Genomic DNA, 14,848 nt, shown 5'->3' with positions numbered 1-14,848 from the left:
GCTGTCAAGGACCTGCGATGTTCAGGCCAGTTCCTGTCCCCGATTAGCTGTACTATTTCAGGCGAAGCATGGGTGAATCATTTTGCCACCATTTATGCGGCACCACATTCGGGGTCGGCTCCACTGTCCTTTTGCCACCCACCGAGGGTTGACATAACTCTATCTGAGGTAGAAGATGGCATTACTCTGAGCGCAGGGAATAAGTCACCTGGCCCTGATGGCTTACCCATCGATATTATTAAATCAAACTTGGAGGTCTGGGCACCGCTCCTCTTAACTGTTTTTAATAATCTTACCCTCGCCCCTCTTCCTCGTACCTGGTCATCAAGCATCATTGTCCCTATTTTCAAGAAGGGAGACCGCTCTCAACCTAGCTGTTACAGACCTATCTCTCTTATTGACAATACTTTAAAAATCCTTGGCAGGATTTTATATAATAAGATTTTGAGCTGGACCAATGATAATGGTATTTTGGAGCGCTGCCAATTAGGTTTCCGCAATAAGGTAGGAACCATTGAACAGTGCCTTAATCTAAACCTAATCCTAGGCAAGTATAATATTGCACGTAGATCAGCAGTTTATCTTGCCTTTATGGACTTGTCCTCTGCTTTCGATCTCGTTAATAGATCGAAACTTTGGACAGCTCTTTTGAATTATGGTCTGGATGAATCCCTTGTGCATTTCTTGGCCTATTTGCACAAGGACCTTAATGCTTGTGTCAGGATTGGTCAGGGGGGCGAAGTGACTAAAGCTATAAAAGTTCATAGAGGGGTAAGACAGGGGTGCGTGTTAGCCCCCCTTCTTTTTATTATTTACATTAACGGGCTGCACAAAACCCTAACCCATCTTTCCTACGATGTCCCCAAAATTATGGGTAAATCTCTCCCTGTCCTACTTTACGCGGATGACACGGTCCTTATGGGCTGCACTCTGAATGCTTTATGTGCTCTGGTCAAGGGGTTTGTTGATTATATGGAGTCCCTTGACCTAAAAACTAATTTCAAGAAATCTTTTATTATGTCCTGTGGCCCTATGAAACGACAGCTAGGTTGTATGTCGGTGGGCACTGGTAAGCTGTGGTCTACTAACAGTTTTCCCTATTTAGGGGTGGTCTTTGCTGCAAAAAACTCCTGGACTGAGCATTTTGCTCACTCCAGGGGTAGGTTATCAAAGGCCATCAACTCAATCCTCAGCTTACCTCGTTCTAAAAACACTGGCACCTTATTGGCAATTTTCAAAATGTATAAAACCCAATGCACTCCCGTTGCCACGTATGGAGCAGAGGTTTGGGGTATCGCTAAGAGCCAATCTATTCAATCTGAAGAGAACAGATTTCTTAGTAAGATACACTGCGTTCCTATTTCCACCCCAAAATATGTTTGTCATGAGGACTTAGTTGTGAATGTTATTGAAGATTTTGTCTGTGCTCGCCCTGCTCTCTTCTGGCTTTCTATCTGGACGAACCCTGCCGCATCACTCACAAGAGATATTATCACTGACTGTTTGAATTGTGATAAATGCATGGATATCCCTTGGCTCTCTGGAGTGTATAATAGCCTTTGCAGTATTAATCAAGGGAGTGTTTTTACTAAATATACTGCAAATGATCTCCCACATAAAAATGATTTACGACATGCTTTATACACACTGTACGGCCGAGAAAGATTATGAAGGGAATGTTTGAAGACAACTGTCTCTATTTATTTGGCCCATGATTTTTTGATCATACCCATGCCTCGCTATTTGACAATCCCGATGAGTTATTGGGAGCGGGGCTTATTATTTCACCTAAGGGCAGGCACAATTAAATTTGCACTTTGTTTTCCCCTCGGCCACGACAATGAACTCGATCTTTTGCCTTGCCCGTGTGACGGCCTAAGGGGACAATCTGTTTTGCATTTTTTATTCTTTTGCAGATTTTATATAAAATATATTAAATGGTTTTTAACTTCGTATTTTAAAAAATGTAAACCCATTAGCCTGGAAAATGCTTATCCAATGATATTAACCCTGGATGATGATGAACTTATCTTTCGTACTGGCACTTTTCTGCGAATAGCTGTCCGAGCAAGACAGACGATGCTTGACCCGTAAATTTGGTCAATTTTTGTATGTATTTTGGGATTTTATGATGTTTTTATTTTTAAAATGTTTTTATGTATTTGTACTTTTGTGGATACTTGGATATCCGAATAAAGTTCTTTGATTCATTGATTGAAACTGAATTTCATTTTTTATTCATTTGTCCTAAGCATATTTCACCTCGCTCTAAGTGGATCATTCCAATCTGCCGCCAACTTGGTGTTATCCACTGTGCGGAGGCGCTGTGTATTCTGAGATTAAGCACACATGAACCTATGGTTTTTGCACTTTCGACATTTTTTTATTGGGTCTGGTATATAAGGGCTCCTAGCCTCAAGTAGTATGCCTACATTTCTAGCAGGGTTGTTATTTATTATTTAAATATTGGTAGGTTGGTTTTGCGGCACCTTTACAACAGAATAGATTTCTGTGAGTTTTTCAGTTTTCCTTAATGTAGGACAAAGCATGTGTCTCTTAATTATGCATTTCTTGATAATGTAAACTTTGGATTTCTACTATGATCATATCTTAGTAGTCCGTTCTATTCTGGGAACTTCTTGCTTATTATGTTTTTATCTTGATCACCTGTCTTTATTGTGTCTTGTTTACATATTCCTTATAGAAGGACAAAGCACAAGCCACTTTAATATGCACTTTACACTTTAGCAACGAATGATTTCTAATTTGGCATTGATAAATCATTGTGCAGGCTGACCAAGGCAATTGTCAGTCCCTTTTATATGTTATTTTTAGAAATTTTGTATTGAAGTGCCTTGCCTGACAGTCTGCGCCCACCTAGCAGCTTTTTGTGTTTTTATTGGAGCAAATAGTGATATGAAATTGTACATTTTTTCCAGTGTTTGAGGCAGCTCCCTGAATTCCTTACCTAGGACATGGTGTGTTATTCTTCATTTATTGTAAATCGTTTGACTATATTAGTATAATTGATTTGTGACTTTATTGGTGTAACCTTGTATCTATGTTTTAACTGTGATTTTAAATGTACTTTTATAGTTATATTTCTTTTGTGACTGAAGTAAAGGTATACTTGTCTACTCTCAAAAACCTGTTGTGGTTGTCATACTCTTGAGTGTTGGAGCCTTCTTAACTTCTACATTTATGGGTTACAGCTGTAGTTGCTTAGCAGGTAAAGCTAGACCCAGAGAAGAACTAATTGACACACTGTGTAATTATTTCCAGCGAGGGGTCAGGATTCTCACCGGAAAGACACAAGAGCTTGCCACAGAGCCTGTATTGTCCATGCCTGTTCCCAATATATATTTGAAAGGACTATGGACCATATTTAACTAAATGACTGGTCCCATTCTGCGATGTAGCTGTCAGCTGGTTACTACATTGGTAATCTCTTACAAGAGATTCAAGTATCTAGCTACCACACAAGAGGTATTCACTGTTCTGAGGACAAGACTACAGACGTTGCAATCTTTACATCCATTGCATTCATGGATTTTGACAACATGTATGGAGGGAGATTGTGAAATACATTCAGTTCCATCTTGGCTGAAGACACTTAGACCACATAAACGATTCTGCATTGGATAGGTCAATATTAATTTAAGGCGAGTTGGAGCACACTGGTGATCCCTTGCTAACTACATATATACTTTGCTATTTTATGTCTCACTGTTTGTAAATTTTGTATCTATTCCCTCTTTTTTCCTACACTCTCTCCTCTGTGCCATGGTTGGTTTTCACATTGTATCCTAGTCTCTATTTAATTCGTATCTCACTTTATTATGTGCAAATCCTGTCACTCACTCCTCAACTGGATCTCCTGGTGTTTTATTTTTTGCATTTTCACTTAATGCCTCGAAAACTGCTCTTTTTTGCAAAGGGCTCTCATGCCCTCAAGCCTTGTATACACCACCTCTCTGTAAATAATGTTGTTGATAATCTATTATTCGTAAAACTTCTCTATAATTGCAGCATCAACTTGTCTTCAATATGTCACTTTCTGGGTCACTCATTCCTCATTTAGACCTGTTTTATCTTTGTGATTTTGTACTTTATTCTTGTGTTACAATTTTTCTATCTAATGTGCGTCTATGCCTTTAGGTCTTGTACGCAATCTCCAGAACTTCATATATAAATATTGATGGTACAGAATAGAACTTTTCCTATTCTGCAGGTATAGAGTGAAGGACACTCTGTGCAAGCACTGCTCCCCTGTTAGTCCCACTAATTGTATTTGTTCTGCACAACTTAAGTTCTAGTGCCTCCTTTGCCTACTTGATGAATGTTGGAATTGATGACATGATCTTGCAAGAGAGAAACTTTTGGTAACAGCAAAAGTTTGTACAATTGTTTTCCATTTGAGACTGGTTTGAATAGAACATTGCTTGCAGGAGAAATTCTCTACTTGAACAAGTCCCTCGGCCAGTATCTTGGATGACCTTTGAACACAAGGTATGGCTTTGTGTTCATCTTTCATGCAAGATAACGCAAAGTGGCCCTCTTTCGCCCCTGCGGTTTACCCTGACAATTGAGCCACTGACTGAGCTAGTCCAGAGGGATGCCCAAATCTGGGGGTTCAGATGGAGGGAGGATTCGGAGGATCGTGTTTCTTTATATGCTGATGATGTCGGTTGTTCTCAGTAATCCAGTGACCATGAGAGATGCCCAAATCTTTGGGTTTAGATGGAAGAAGGGTTTGGAGGATCGCTGTTCTTTGTATGCTGATGATGTCTTGGTTGTTCCCAGTAATCCAGTAACCATGAGGGAGCGGGTAAAGAACATCATGGAGCTCTTCGTTACGACCTCAGGCCTAGCGGTCAACTGGGATAAATCACTAATGGTGCCATTAATGTTATCGGCATAGGAATGAGGCTGGTGATCACACCTACAATGCTGCACCAATCAGTTCTGCTACTGGGAGCTGCAGTTCCTCCTGGACAGATCTCTTTGCTGGGAGAACAGCATTACTCCCCTATTTACCAGGATGGGCCGGGACCTTAAGCAATGGGCCTTGCTCCCTCTGTCTATTCAAGGCATAATTGTCCTGTACAAAACGATAGCACTACAGTGTTGGCTATACATCCTTCAGAACTAAGAGAAAAGGTACCCCTTAATTACTTTGAGGTCCAAGAGGAGGAGGAGACAACAAATTAGGAGAAGAAACCTCTAGACTGACCTATATCACTTCATAATGAAGAAAATATAAATAAAAAATACATATTTTTGAAATTAACACTGCTGCATGATATTGATGTTGGGGTTGTGTTGTTTATGAGCCCTATGAGGCCATAATATAAAGTGATATAGGTCAGTCTAGAGGTTTCTTCTCCTAATCCTTCAGAACTATCCATTTAAAATTGCTCTAATGGTCTTCAGTCCTACAGATCATACATCTGGGGGGAAGGCAACCTGGGATTTCCTTTGACAAAGGAACACAACATTCATATGATGCGGGCATGATCGCCACAGACCTGCAGCTTTACAGCTGAGCAGCAAACTTCTTACTGTTAATGACTGTCTCTGTGGCGATCGTCTCTGCCAGCCCATAGAATGGTAATGGAGGACTCTGGGGAGAATGGGGTGCACCATTACCTGTATGACACCAGGGCCATGACAGGCTAGCCAGAGGTGACAAGAGTGACACTCAGCGCATGGCACAACACATTGCAACACATCTGATGGTATAGAACTCCCATACAGGAGACGAGGCAACGGGTGGGGGACTGGCTGGAGACCTTGAGTAGGGCCTGTAACTAAAGTGGGACGTCATAGGGCTGTCCAGGCAGGCCGACGCATGGGGAAGGTCGCACATGTTTTCTTTTGAGAACCTAAAGAAGGAGTGCGAGCTGCACAACTCACAGTTCTATAGGATCCTGCAACTGAGGAGCATGCTGGATCCCCGTGGAGACTCTCTGGCCCTCTCCTTTAATTTGGTCCACTTGAGGCCTAACTGACTGTGGAACCTATTGGAGAATACAGGATTTCAGGCCTGTATCGTTCTTGGTAGTAAATATTCCCAATTTGATGAGCAGTCTCAGAACAACGTGGCAGGAGGACGATGGGACCCTGGAGGATGATGAGTGGAGAGGGTTCCTGATGGTGCTCTGGGTCCTCTCTACATGTTTTCTAATAATTAAGCTACACTATTTACACAGGACCTATTACACCCTAGAGGTGATGGCGAAGGTTGGGTTTGGGGTGCCCTAGGATGCACTGAGGGTTTAGGGACTTACATAAGACATGGGAATGCCCCAAGGTTGTGCAGTAATGGGAACAGATTGGACGGGAACTGAGTTAGGTAAAGGGCAGACTGGTGCAGCTTACCTACCAAGCTGGCTTTGCTGGTTCTGGTTGAGGAGGCCCTCAAGATGAGCGGCTGATGTTGAGGATTGAAGGTATGGTGGCTAAACATTACATAGCCAGCAGGTGGATCTCCAAAAAGACCCGACCACCTGAGGCAGGACAAGAGGTATGGACCACTGTGCACTTATGGAGAGGGAGGTTTAGCCAGAGAGATGCTGTTGCAACAAAACCACAAGATCTGGGGTGCCAGCCAGGCATACCAGCAAGGTTAATCCGTTTATAGCGGTTATCACGACAACAAAGGGGGGAGTAACACTAGGGTCAATTGGTCTAGAGAGCTGTGGCAGGCTTGCATTTGAATCCTACTTTAAGTTGGCTGACGGCATCATCGGGGAAGGAAGGGGCAAGAGTGCACTTGGGGCACTATATCAATGGGAAGGACTTTGCTTGGTCACCGACTCTACATGAGTACTGTGTTGACTATGGGATTGTGGTGACATGTTTTGACTTCCTATATAACTCAAAACTAATTCTTATACAAAAAAAAAAGATAACGTGGAGTGAAATTTTGCAATTTTACACTTATCTAGTCCCACTGATGTTCACTGTGCTTAAATACAGATTCATGTCTGTGTCCATTATATGGAGCAGAATTTTTGCCTTATCATCTTAATCTGATAGAGACATCTAGCTGCAGATTCCTTATTTTAGAATGCTCCCCAGGTGCCAGACTGGATCTAAAACTTTTCCCACCAGTACCTTTGTGCGTCGGTAGACAGCGTTGAGTGACTCCATAGCGACGTCGACTCCCGAATGTGATGTCAACGTAGACCCTGTAAGCCCTCCTCCAACGCGCTGACGTCAGTTCCTTCTTTTCCGCATGAACAACACGGATCCGCACTGCAGTTCCTCTGGCCCTTTTCCGGCCTACTCAACATTTTTTTGTCTATGGAGCGGTGTGCCTTTTTTTCTATCTTTCTTCAGTGTCCACGGGGTTCAAGCCTTGTAAGTCCTGTGGACGACAAATGTCCGACATGGATTCTCACTCGCTTTGCATGTGGTGCCTGGGTTAGCACCATGACTTCGAAGAGTGCGACTCCTGTCTCTGAGTCCGACCAAAAGTACACAGGGGCCATCGCATGAAGCTCCTTGCAGCGTGGATGCCACAGGCACCGAAGTCTGCTCATCATCCTCAGTACGCTGCGCGCTCCACAGACCGAATGCACATGCTCTCTCTGAGCTGTTCTCTTGTGCGCCATTCTCCCTCGATATCTGGAGGTAAGTCTCTGCATCGGTGGTCAAAGTTGCAGCTCTGGCACACCGCCTTTGTTGTCTAATGCTTGTCCTCGCTCTTCTGTTGAGGTGTTGGGCATGAGTCTGCCCTGCGTGTCCACCTATTCAGGGGCCAGGGCGTCTTTGACCAAGTTGAGACAATATTCTCAATCTCTTCATCCTATTCTTGGGTCATCACCTCCCTCTGAAGCGCTCTTGAGTTCCACGGAGGTGCATGAGGTCATGCTTGAGACCCTGCTGGAGGGGTCTCCCCCTCTTCAGGTTGGCCTCTAATGTCTGACGCCTTAGCGATGCCGGTGCATAGCCCGTCGAGGCTCCCACCTTTCGCTTCTGGTCGCCAACTCCAGTGTCAGCGTCAGGGTCTTCTTTGATGGCTCCCTTACTGGTGGTGTCAGTGCAGATTGACGCTCCTTTCGATGTCGATGTGTCGACTTTTCGGCGTTGACTGGCTTCAGTTACGCATCGAATGTGGCACCGATGGACTCCCTTCCTGGAGTTCTGCTCTGATGGACATGCTCAATCGAGCTTCGATCGTCCTGGATTTGCAACTTCCTTCTTATGGAATTGTCAACTGACTCTCTAATTGGCGTTCTATGTCCTGACCAGTCTTAAATTTGAGCCTGTAATTCCTATTGTGACTGTCTTTTCGATATCCTGTTGGGGCTAAACCGGAAACAGGGCTCCCTCTGGATTGCTCTATTTCTCACAATCATTGCCCTGGCAACGGAGATCCCTCCTGTCTCCTTCAACATCCCTCTACTAGTGGCATTGTAGTTCAGGCAGCATTAGCCACCCAAATATATAGATTTTCTCCCTCCTGTCCCACCGGAACGAGAGGCCAGAAAATTTGAAGTTTGTGGAAGGAGTATTTTCTCTTCTTCTAGATCTGACGTGCGATCTCCGTACACTTCTTGTGTCGCTGCCCCCTTCTCCCACGCTTTGTTGCACTCTGTGGAACACCTCTTGCCCTCCCTTCTGGAGGAAGCCCGGAATGCTCTTGTTCTATTGGTTCTCAATGGGCAACAACCTGCATCACTTAGCATCCGCTGTGGTATGGATACCGCTGATTCTGTTCCAGGGTTCGGCCTTCTCCATAGCCCTATGTCAGCGTACATGGTTGCGTACTTCCAGGTTTTTAGAGGCTGAGCAAACTACTTTGATTAACATGCCTTTTGATGGCACCTCCCTTTTTTGTGTGCAGGCCGACTCAGCTTCACGCCAGTTCACAGATAGTCATGGTTGTGCCGAGTCTTAACTCTGTAGTTGTATTGGGTTTGTTGGGAAAATTGTTTTTCCTTGTTTCAGCTCTTATCAGCCTTCATTGAGTGAAATGCTTCTCTCCCTTCTACGGTTACACCCGGTGTGGTGCTGCTGCTTGCTGCAAGTATTTTTCTTCAAATTATTCTGTCAGCGACAGATTTAGTTTCCAGCCCTCTGGAACACATCTTACTCTGAGGCCTCATGGGGGCCTATTCTTACAGCTTCCTTTTGCCGCTTAATTCTTTCTACCCAAGCACTTACTCTATGGGGGGTATTCTGTTTCATTGTGCAAATGCACTATAGCTTTGTCCGCAGTTTTTTGAGGACCTTATTTTGTATGCCTCAGGGGCATCTTGTGAGCTACCTATACACTCTACTTTAACATGCTCCTGCTGCAGTTAATCTTCATTAGTTTGGTGTTCTTTGTATCTGTTTTTGCCCTTTAGGTGTTCTTACCCACCTAATTAGGTCACAGCCACTAGTGTTGCTTCTTGTGCGGGGGTGTATACATATCAGCCATCGCACCCCTGGGGTGGCTGTTCCCCTTGGACCCAGTCCCTTTGGTTTTTGGTATCCTTCTTTCACAGGAGGCTGAGTTTCCCTTTCTTTCTGATATCTTTCTTCCTTCTCATAGGTGTAGATACTATTCTCTTCCTATCAACTCTATATGTCACTCCCGCCTTTTGTGGTGTCGTTTTTCTATGCGGCGGACTACTCTCCTTTTGCCATTCTCCTTTGGGAGAGGTTCCATTACCACCCCCCTCTTTTTGGTGGGGGTATTTTATTACTTTTTCTGTGGACATATCAAATCTTCTGTCCAACTATGTATTTCTGCAGCATATGCACTGTCCTCCAATGTTTGTTGCTTTTTCCCTCTCCTGGGGTTTGTTCCTCTTATACTCTGTACTCTCAGTTTTCATGTAGAGCTTTGGTTTGGTTTTTTACCCGTTTCTCAAGTTTCCATAAAGCGTTGGTCAGGGTACCAATCTCTTTCTCAAGCCTCCATGGGTTGGACAATATGTGATACTCTACATCAACTATGTATTGCCTTTAGTCTCCGTCAGTCCTCTAGATTCACAATGGAAGTCTACCTCTTCTTCTTTATGGTGGACTCCCACCTGCTGTTTATTCTTTGTTTCGCCTGTTACCGCCGGCTGGCACCCTTCATCAGTATGTGGCGCTGGTTCTTGGATGGCTGCCCTTGTTTTCCTGTAGTGGGCAACACCCTCCACTTCCTACTTTTAGGTGGTAATGTGTTGCCGTTTTCCAGGCTTGTCTTTCTGTCCCCACCTCAGTTACTGTTGTAACTTTTTCTTTACAACTGTAGGATGTTTTATCTCTGTCCTTCATTGATTACCTCTGTTCTTGGAGTACCCTTCATTCCTCCACTTCTCATCCTCCCACTTACTGGTGGAGGACATGGGTATCCTTTGGTGGAGTGGATATACTTTCGCTTACCCTGTATGACTTGTGTGTCTACAGGAATGTCTGTTTTTTCTACACATATTTATCCTTATATACGTTTATCTTAGAATGTATATCTCTCTGCATGTATATACCTATCTCTCGAATGGATCTTTTGTAGATGTCTTTTACTTCTGGTTTGTATATGTGTATGCTGTGCATATATGGTCGCCTGGCCTTCTATACGTTATACAACACTGCAATTTACCTACACCCTTCTTGGTGAACTGGTTCAACCTTCTTGGTTTCACTTGTCTGTTTCCTTCCTTCACTTCAGTGAGCATCTCCGTTACATTATTTGGAAGGATGCCTTCTATACCTTCAAGGTTCTCAATGTAAGACCGGTTTCTTTACTGTTTTTATTCTTTCCTGGAGACGCTCTTTAGCATTCATTGTTTTCTGTCTCTTTTCTCCATCATTCTATCAGTGGAGGTTTATTTTTTTGAATTCCGTTTCCCAGGATAGTTTCCTAGATGATTGGTGGGTGCTTTTTATTATTAATTTTATGTGTTGCTGCGGTTGAGCACGCTGTGTATGCTCTATCCATTTGGTTTTGAGCCTGGACTCTATGGACTATTGTCCTTGGTCCTTTTGCATTCCCTGATCTTAGGTTGCATTTCCTTTGGGGCTGGCTCTTTACTGGTTCTATACCGTCTTCTTATGGTCTTATAGCTTTCTTCTCCCTATGGGCTTCCCATAGTCCTTCTTGGACATCAGTCCTTTCAGTGAGCATCTTGCCTTATCTATCATTTTCAGATAGACTGGTCTCTTTTTATCCTTTGGACTGGCTTCTTCTCTGTGGGGATCATTGGTGAGGTCAGTTCGCAGCCCTACTCCAAGGATGGCATTGCTTGGGTTTCTGATTCTAAAATAAGGAATCTGCGGCTAGATGTCTCTATCAGATAGACAAGTTCCTTACCTTCAGTAAAGACTTATCTGGTAGAGACAGGATCTAGCCGCAGATTCCTTATGGACCCACCCATCCTTCCTGCTCTGCGAACTGAGGACCCTGTTGTCTTGTAGATCCCCTTTTTGCATACTTCTACTGTTCATTCGTTCTCTACTTGTATATACAAGATTATTTCCTTTTTTGGCTCACTGTTTCCAGAGACTGTTTCTCTAAGTGGCTCTGCGTTGTTGGCGCAAAAATAATCACATAAGAAACTGAGGTCAGCGCGTCATGGGATGTCTTATATGGGCTCTGTTGACATCACATTTGGGAGATGATATCGCTGTGGAGTTGCTCGATGCCCTCTACTGACACGCGGAGGTACTGCTGGGCAAAATTCCGGATCCAGTCTGGCACCTGAGGAGGATTCTAAGATAAGGAATCTGTGGCTAGATCCTTTCTCTACAAGATAAGGCATTACCAAAGATAAGTAACTTGTACGTCATGACCTAAGTGCAGTTCTTCAAACTATAGTGTCTTCGAATCCAATCCAAAAGGTGCTTCAAACCTCACACTACAAGTCTCTCTGACAAAGCTTTGTCTGTGAAATATATCAGTCATTTCTTTTTCATTGTTAGAGTTAAATTTTCTGAGGGTGTCAGAGGAAAAGCATGTAACTGCTCCTGGTACACCCTGTCTCACATCTATGGAAGCAAACCTGTGCCTCTAGTGTCATTCCAGATACAAGTGGCACAAAGGTGGTAGCATTAGATCCCTTTTGGTTTGGGCCTTCTACAGTGTTGTTGCTTTGTCTAGGGTAATCCGTGACTAATTAGTAGAAATAAATTCGAAATAGAGACAATCTTGTGTTGTGTGTAATACTACAACACTTGTACTACAAATCTCCTGAATAATTCTGCTGTATGTAACTCATACTGCAATTACAAAATGCATGAAATGCTAACCACTCAGGAAAGCGCCACTAAAGTCAATGGTACTTGCAATACATTTAGTAAATTCAAAACAAATAAGTGTATAAGCAATAGGTTGCGCACAGGAAGGAGAGAAGGTTTAAGGGAAGTGGTAGTGCTGGGTAGTGAGAAGGGTAAATCATGGAAATACAGATGAGCATAATTTGATTCTTTCAAACATTACTGGTACTCAAAACCGGTATCAGAAGACCTGTCTGAAGTAGAACACTTATTTACATGTAATCTGTAAATTACTCTTGCACCAAAGGCATTTTCTGGTGTACAATACGTGGGACACGAGTACAGGTCTTGTGTAATGGAGGGCGTCGACGTTACGACTCAACTGATGCGTAGAGGGAAGTTTGGGCCTCAGCTGCGAGTCTTCATCAGGACGGAATAGGGCAACCTAAGGGCAAAAATGTAAATTAGAGGGGGCGCTGTATGTGGGGTCAGAATGTGGTGAGTAATCTAAAAGTTACTGACCTAATCCTGGTGCCAAGCCTGGCTACTCAGGTGTGTTGTCAAATTGCCGAAAACCATGGCTTAATGTCGCCAAAGTTCATGATAGAAGGGGGTGTCCAAAGGTTACAGGCCCATTAGGAAGGAACCCTCATCCGATTGTGATTAAATCACTCCTGTGTGGAAAAGGGATTAAAATGTCAGCTCGTTGGCTGGCAAACAGGTGCATTATATACAAGTGCCTTGTGAGAGTCAAGTTGACTCTCCTCCTAATTTAAGATCAATTGTGTGACTCTAAAATAAGGAAAACGTGTACTATATACAAGGGCAGCGCGTTTTATGTACAAAAAATGACCTCCTACCCGCTGGCAAGGCATCTGTGCACTACCCTCGTCCAAAACGGGGAATTGTCAGTTGAGACTCCCACATTGAAGAATAAAACAAGGATAGAGGTGGGGGATGTAGAAACCCTCTAGGATGATGTGCCTGCACCGAGGATGACACTGGCGAGACTGTGCGCATAAAAATAATACTAATAAAAATAATACCCCGGGGCTGTCAATACCTGAAAGTTTCTGGTCAGCGGCTCAATTCGTGTTGCTCCTACGAGTAAGAAACAGAGACTGAGGGCATGCCGCACCGGGTAGTTAAATGTGTCGCGCAGCCGTGTGAGACGTGCACGTTGGGGCGCCGCTGTGCGGTGTGCGTCCGATTCCTGCAGTGGCGTAAGGGGCATTCGGGCATGCGCGCTGGTGTCCATAGCAACAGGGATCGAGTCTCAGGTTCTACGTGTCACTTATTGTACGGGAGAGGTCTGCACAAAGTGTAATATGTGCAAGTATGTACAGGAGTGTGAGGAGGTTTATGTGTAAGCTGCCTATATACAATCTGCAGAGTAACTCATAGTTCATGAGTAAAGCACTGGCAATATTTACATACAGTGATAAAGACAGTAGATCATGTGGACGTTTCTACGTGCAAGCATGTACAGTAGTGTGGGGGTTATTATGTAAACTGCCAATATACAATCGGCAGTGTCACTATTGGTTCCAGAATGAAGCACAGGCAATATATACATACAGTGACAATGCTGGTGGAACGTGTGGCCGTTCTACGTATACTCCAGTAAGGAGAAACTGAATTATCCAGCCTCATAGAACCACCTCAAGTTATATGCAGTAATTGGTGCTCTTCATAAAGAGAAAAAATACATGTATTACTGGACACTGTGTACAAAAGACAATAAGCCGGTCACAATGCAGTTGGCCCATATTGCAATATACCCATGCACAAAATAGGAACATTGAGTGATACACATGTATGCCCATACAAGATGGTCATGATGTGGTGTGTCGTCTAAGAGTATGAGGTGCCTATCTGATGCGCAGAGTTGCTGCTTGATGTGCTAGCTCTTCGTACTCATTTAATCCCTTGTTTATTGTGTTAAAAGTGTGAATCCATTTGAACTCTCGGTAATTGAGATTGTGTAATGTCTCACCTCCCCTTGGGTTAATGCGGACCTTCTCAATCACCCACTATCTCAACTTGACTCTCACACGACACCTGTATATAATGCACCTGTTTGCCAGCCAACGAGCTGACATTTTAATCCCTTTTCCACAGAGGAGTGATTTAATCACAATCGGATTACGGTTCCTTCCTAATGGGGCTGTAACCTTTGGACACCCCCTTCTATCATGAACTTTGGCGACATTGAGCCATGGTTTTCGGCAATTTGACAACACACCTGAGTAGCCAGGCTTGGCACCACGATTAGGGCAGTAACTTTTAGATTACTCACCACGTTCTGACCCCACACACAGCGCCCCCTCTAATTTACATTTTTACCCCTAGGTTACCCTATATCGTCCTGATGAAGACTCGCAGCTGAGGCCCAAACTTCCCTCTACGCATCAATCGAGTCGAAACGTCGACGCCCTCCATTACACAAGACCTGTACTCGTGTCCCACGTATTGTACACCAGAAAATGCATTTGGTGCAAGAGTAATTTACAGATTACATGTAAATAAGTGTTCTACTTCGGACAGGTCTTCTGATACCGGTTTTGAGTACCAGTAATGTTTGAAAGAATCCAATTATACTCATCTGTATTTCCATGATTTACCCTTCTCACTACCCAGCACTACCACT

The 14,848-nt window shown here is 43.7% G+C and overlaps 1 protein-coding gene across 1 annotated transcript in view; it reads right to left on the bottom strand.

Annotated features, from left to right (window-relative positions):
* DDR2 (discoidin domain receptor tyrosine kinase 2) overlaps positions 1-14,848 on the bottom strand; it is a 631,189-nt gene that overhangs the window by 210,357 nt on the left and 405,984 nt on the right. The gene's annotated exons all lie outside the window — the stretch shown is intronic.

This window comes from Lissotriton vulgaris, chromosome 1_1, assembly GCF_964263255.1.
Source record: "Lissotriton vulgaris chromosome 1_1, aLisVul1.2, whole genome shotgun sequence".
NCBI lineage: Eukaryota > Metazoa > Chordata > Amphibia > Caudata > Salamandridae > Lissotriton > Lissotriton vulgaris.
This window is presented reverse-complemented; position numbering and strand designations above follow the sequence as displayed.